Here is a 6,095-nt window from a genome sequence, read left to right as displayed (position 1 = left end):
GCAGTTTTCATTCCTGTGAGGAGATCAGAGAGGTCAGTAGGGGAGACAGAGGAGAACTGTGACAGAGGTTGGCAGGATAAGGGGGGGCAGGTGGCTTGAGGGAGAGCTGGTGTGGTAGTGGTTAAGCTGCTGTAAATGTTGTCTATTTTGCTTTGAAAAAATTTGAGAAAAGAGCTGCATTTGTCTACTGTGAATGACTGAGTGGTGGTGTCCAGGGGGCTGAGGAGTTTGTTTATTGTGGAGAAGAGTGTTTTGGGGTTTCCGGAGCCAGAGTGGATTAACTGAGAGTAGTAAGTGGTGCGGGCATGGAAGAGGGCATCTTTATATTGCTGTAGGTGGTCTTTGTAGGTTTGAGAATGAATTGTGAGACCTGTTTTATTGCGGAGTCTTTCAAGTTGCCGGGCACGGGTTTTCATCAGACGGAGTTCAGGGGGGAACCAGGGAGCAGAGTGGGTGAAGGAAACTGTTTTGGTTTTTATGGGTGCAAGTTGGTCAAGGCAGGAGGACAGAATGTTGTTGTAGTAGTCAGTGAGATCAGAGGGGCTATGGAGGTCCACAAAGGGAGTGGTGGATATTTTTTCAGAGAGGGAGGATGAGAGCAAGGTAGCTGAGACAGAGCTTAATTTACGGAAGTTGATTTTGCGTTTTTGCTTTGGTGGTGGGGTGGGAATGTTGATGGTCATGGTGATGGCTAAGTGGTCGGAGAGGAAGAGGTCTGAGCCAGACAGATGGTGAAGGTTTAGTCCAGTCGAGCAAACAAGGTCCAGAATGTGGCCACGGTTATGGGTCGGAAAGTTGACATGTTGAATGAGGTTGAAGCAGTTAAGCATGTCCGTGAAGTCTGTAGTTATTGTAGAGTCAGTGGAGTCCATGTGGATGTTGAAATCACCAAGTAGGAGGACTGAGGTGGAGAGAGAACAGAGCTGGGTCAGAAATTCAGAGAAATCAGAGAGGAATGATGGGTTTGGTTTGGGAGGGCGGTAGACAACTGCCAGGACTGACTGTGTGTGACCAGAGAGTTTAAAAGCCAGGTGTTCAAATGAAGGAGCAGATGAGATGGGGATGAGGCTGGTTTTAATGTCCTGTCGGTGTATTACGGCAATTCCACCATCCTCGGCCCTCCGAGCGTGGCTTATTTATGTATGAGTATCCATTGGGTGTAGTGAGGTTGAGTGAGAGATAATCCAGAGGTTGTTGCCAGGTTTCTGTCAGACAGAGAAAGTCCAGTTTATTGTCCAGAATGAATTCGTTGAGAATGTGACTTTTATTGTTGAGGGACCGGGTATTAAACAGAGTGAGCTTCATATTGCTTTGTGTGGTGAGGATTGACTCAGGTGTCATTGCCAGGGCTTGCAGACAGGGGGCGCGCTCGTCTGCATTGTTGTGATGACGTAGTCGAAAGGTGGGTGTGCGCTCAGCTGACCAGAATAGAGAGGCGAAGTCCCTCCCCTTCCGGGAGCCTCCATGGGACCCCGGAAGCGGAAAATTATACATTGAATTCAATGGAGAGAGAAAACGTATCTTTTGATCCCGTTTGAATTGTGCCACGAATGACACATATGATGTTTGTCAATTTAAAAGAACATTTTGCAAGTCAAAAAAATTAAAATGTGTCGTAAAACTGTGAAGTAACACATTTTTGTGTGTTAAGCCGCTCAGTGAACTACATGTCTCTGGTCCCGCACAATACGCGTCACCAACACAAAGATGACCGTCACATTGGCACATTTCACCTCATTCTTTCAGAATGAGAATAAAAGTATAAAACGAGGTGAAAATCACTACAAGTCTGGGCACGTTGAGAGCTGTACATACACGAAAGGGGAGTTAGTCGGTTCTGTAAGAGCCAGCATGCGGGACCGGCTTTACAAGGTTTCGGTGAGTAATATGAGTGCAATGTTTAAGGTTAATGTCAGTCAATAAGGAGGAGAATGAAAAAAAAGATGATGAACCACAGACCCGGCATATAATGACTGCAGTGTGCAGGGCTGTTTTAATTTATGTTACTGTTATCAATAGCATTAGTTGACTGAGAAAACCGTCAAGAAAAAAAGTTTAGCGATGTTACGAGTCGACTAGCATAATATGAACCACGGCTGTGAATGACAACCTGGACAGCCAGTCAGAAGCTAGAATGCCAACCTAGAGAGCCAATCAGAACCTAGAACGGGTGTACTGTATACGGGTGTGTATGCTGTGGATAACATTAGTGTTCACAAGAACAAGGTACACTCCCGTGTTTTGTTTTATTTGCTCTTCAGATTGAAGCGGCCAGTTTTATATCGACTATATGTGTGATCTCCTTTTTACATCTCGTTGTGTAATTTGAGTTTATTTGCTGTGTGTAGATTCAAGGATTTTGGTTATCTTGTCAATTTGTTTGGTTATCTAGGCACAGCTGTGTGTGACTCCCTCTGGTACACTGGTATGTTTTCCTAATGTAGAGAGCATTGATTAATTCATAAACTACACACTGAGTCTAGACCCTGACCAAATCCTTTTTTGTTGATCAAATGTTTTTCAAAAATGTAATACACATTTAAAAAAATACAATGTACAATCACAACCAATACAACACAAATTACAAAAAATTCAGAAAAAACAAACAACAATCAGACAAGAGGACAAAACTATGGAAAAATAAACCCTCCCACCCCCAGATCTGGACCATCCTTGTATTGCTCATTCAATCTATTATAGCATGTTAACAAACATGGTACTTACTTTATTTGTACAGATCTACATGGGAGAGGATGGCGTGATGCAGAGCGCCGTCTGTGGTTGTGCACGGGGGATGTACAAATGCAGCCACGCTGCAGCATTGGCAATATTTGCCATGTGGCAGATCAGCTCCACAGAAGTTGAGTGCCAGTGGAGGAAGCCTGGCACTTCAAAAGTAGTCCAGCCGGTGTCTCAACTCTACCAACAGCAAGAGGAGACATACAACCCACTGGCCAGAGACATCGCCACTGAGGAAGTAGACTTGTTCAGGTCTGCACTGAGGGGCGCAGCATGGCATGGCATGGCTTTTGTCACCTGAGCCAGAGCTGCAGCCTAAACATCAGGCCATTTTCAACGTGCCGGAGCTGGTGAAGGAGCGTGGGGGTCGGGGGCTTGAGGCAATTCTTGCCTCAATGCGACTGAGCAGAGACCAGCAAGCTGCCATCCAGACAGCCACCATAGGACAGCGGACAAATCCTCAGTGGCAGTTACACAGGCAGGGCAGGTTGACAGCCAGCAATTTTGGTGCTGTGCTGAGGTCGGGACTTTCATCCACTCCATGCGCGTTCCTCATGAAGAGGGTGCTTGGGGGGTACAATTTAGACGGAGTCATGGCTGTCAACTGGGGAGTTGTAAACGAGGTGTGTTTGGCCAGTGTGTTTGGCCTTTTAAGTGTGACACATATGTAGTGATAAATGCTTCACCTGACCACTGTTCCTAAATAAAAAAAGTTTTCTGCATCGTCAGTCATTTTTTCCAAATAATTACCAATATTTCACAAATTCTTCATGTCAACTTAAGAGCACAGCTGTATGTTGAGTGTCAGCTTTGCTTGGTTCATCTTACTGGGGGGCAGCTACATGGATGTCGGTGCAGTCCACAATCATTTTGCAGTTGAAGGCAGAATGAATTTATTATTGACTCAGAATGAAGCACAACTTCATGTCATACAATACATTGACTTTATTTGTAACTGTGTAAAAAAATAAAGCATTTATTAGCAAGCAGGACCTGCAGGAACAGAGAACGGTGATGGATGGAGCTGGGAAGAGAGAAGAATAAAGAAAACAGATCAACTTTATTATCGGATATTAAAAATTCAATTTTCAAATCAAGTTGCCGCTCCTACAGTTTTCTAGTGTGTAAAGATGATTTCACATGACCTAAGCAAAATATCACACTCAATACATGTGTGTCTCTGGGGGGTGCATTGTGCCTTTGATGTATATAAATAATATACCATAACCAAATACTATTACGTACAGTGGAAATCAGGTTGCCAGAGCAGGTCAGTGTGCATGTTCCTCAGGGTCTCAGCAGTTACAGGTGAGGTAAAGAAAATAAAAGAGAAAAAGGTCAGTAACAACACTTTAAAGTAACAACACTGAATAATTATCTATTTTAATAATTTTCTCTCAGTAATCACTCAACTACTGTCTTTCCAACAGATTGACTCACCCTCACTGTTATCACAATGACACATGTCCAGAACAATGTCATGCAAAGCTCCCTGCCTGCCTGCCTTCCTTCGACTCTCCCTGAACTGCTTTCTTAGCACCCGGTGGAGGGCGCAGTAGGCTACTCTTCAAATGTTTCACAAAATACTTACCATGATGACTACTCTTACTGTTTAACATTTTGGTGTACTTCATGTAATAAAATAATAACTTCATGGTAAGGCTACTAAAAATGACAAGGCTAAGTAATGTAATGCTAACTAACGTGCTCGCTACTCGTCGCTACTAGCTAGGTAGCTAACTTGACTATGTTCCATGCACAACATGTATATTACCTATGATATTACCTGATATGTCTGATCCAGCGAGTCCTGGTCCTTTCATCAGACGGGAAGCGATAGAACGAGCAAGTGGTATGATCACTTTTGTGATTACAACATGGTACAAAGCACACGGGCATCTTGTAAAAGTGAATTTATTGGAGCAATCTCTTATATTTATTGGAGGGAATAAATCAGTTATGAAATCTTCTTCTTCGCTTTAATTACGAGTCGCAACCACTTGGAGCATTATCGCCTGTGACATCACATACGCGACCCAGAATGGGATTTGGGATTTGTAGTCTTTGTAGTCGCGTATTTTTCATAGTCTTATATTTCAACAGTTTTACGACAAAATGTGACTTTTTTGACATGGAAATGATTGTTTAAGATTGACAAACATCATATGTGTAGTTCGTGGCACAATTCAAACGGGATCAAAAGATACGTTTTCTCTCTCCATTGAATTCAATGTATAATTTTTCGCTTCCGGGGTCCCATGGACCGGAAGTAGATGGGCGTGACTTCGCCTCTCTATACGGGGATGGAGTGACCTGTGTGAAAGTAAACAAACTTGCGACCGGAGCCTCTATGGATGTATCTGGTTCGTTTTAGAAGTTTGTGGTTTTTGATGACAGAGATGCATAACGGTGTGGAATGGTTGTTGAGTTGTAGAAGTCTCGCAGCGGAGTACCTCAATGCCATGCCAGGCAGGAGAGACGGAGCGTTGAGTGGACAGGTGAGCCGGGCAGCCGCTAGCATTAGCAGCTAGCGGGTATCCTGCAGCTTGATGACTGCAGAGGTGCAGGCAGCTAGCTCCAAGTAGTCCACGGAAGAGGGGTCCAGGCCAGCCAAAGGCAGGACACGTTTTGAGAAGTCCGGGAATGGGGTGTAGGCAGCGTTGGAGGAGCTAGGCAGGTGAAGCCGGGAGGATCAGAAGGAGAGCAGGTGGAGCGGCGAAACGGAGCCGGTGTTACAGTATAAGTTGAGTCATGACAACTGGCGACATTCTATTATTTTCGTCATAGGAATCCGGGGCGTGTACATTGAGGACCCATTGTTGACTTACCAGGAAAGAAACATCGTTTGTCGTTTACGTTCATCTTTTGCTATATCTGCCTTCCTAAGATCACTTTGCTGCACATTCAGTACTCGTATGTGAGGTTGTGGGTGAGAGTCCGATATCGTGAAGCTTACAGGGAGGTATCGAACATTACAAAGTAGGTGACTGTGTGGATGCCTGTTCAAAACATTGCAAACTTCAATAAATCATTTAAATTATATATTTGTGTCCGACTTTCATTTGTTCATCGTTCTTAATGTGATGTATAGTAGCTTTGATAGCTGTCCATACCTTCAGACAGCCTAAAAGTAAAACACAAGTTGTTTATTCACAGCCCGAACGCTCATCGAGATGACTGGATCAGTCATGACAACTTGTGATCAGCTCCGATTAAATTGTGATATCAATTCTGTAGCTAACCTCCAGGGAGCACGTTTATTTTATGAAATAAACGTTAAACGTATGTGCTTAAAGGCATAATAGAACTACCGTATTATATGTATTCAACTTGTGCCCCGCTGGACTTACTTTTCT

General features: G+C 43.9%; 1 long non-coding RNA gene across 1 annotated transcript; it reads left to right on the top strand.

Annotated features, from left to right (window-relative positions):
* Nucleotides 1–1,664: 1,664 nt before the first annotated feature.
* LOC307013354 lies at nucleotides 1,665–5,781 on the top strand. Its single transcript, XR_013800957.1, has 2 exons — nucleotides 1,665–1,878; nucleotides 2,738–5,781. It is a non-coding gene; the product is annotated as an uncharacterized lncRNA (long non-coding RNA).
* The last annotated feature ends 314 nt before the right edge of the window (nucleotides 5,782–6,095 follow it).

This window comes from Notothenia rossii, assembly GCF_949606895.1.
Source record: "Notothenia rossii genome assembly, chromosome: 7".
Classification (NCBI taxonomy): Eukaryota; Metazoa; Chordata; class Actinopteri; order Perciformes; family Nototheniidae; genus Notothenia; species Notothenia rossii.
The sequence above is the reverse complement of the archived record's forward strand: the minus strand, read 5'-3'. Positions and strand labels throughout refer to the sequence as shown.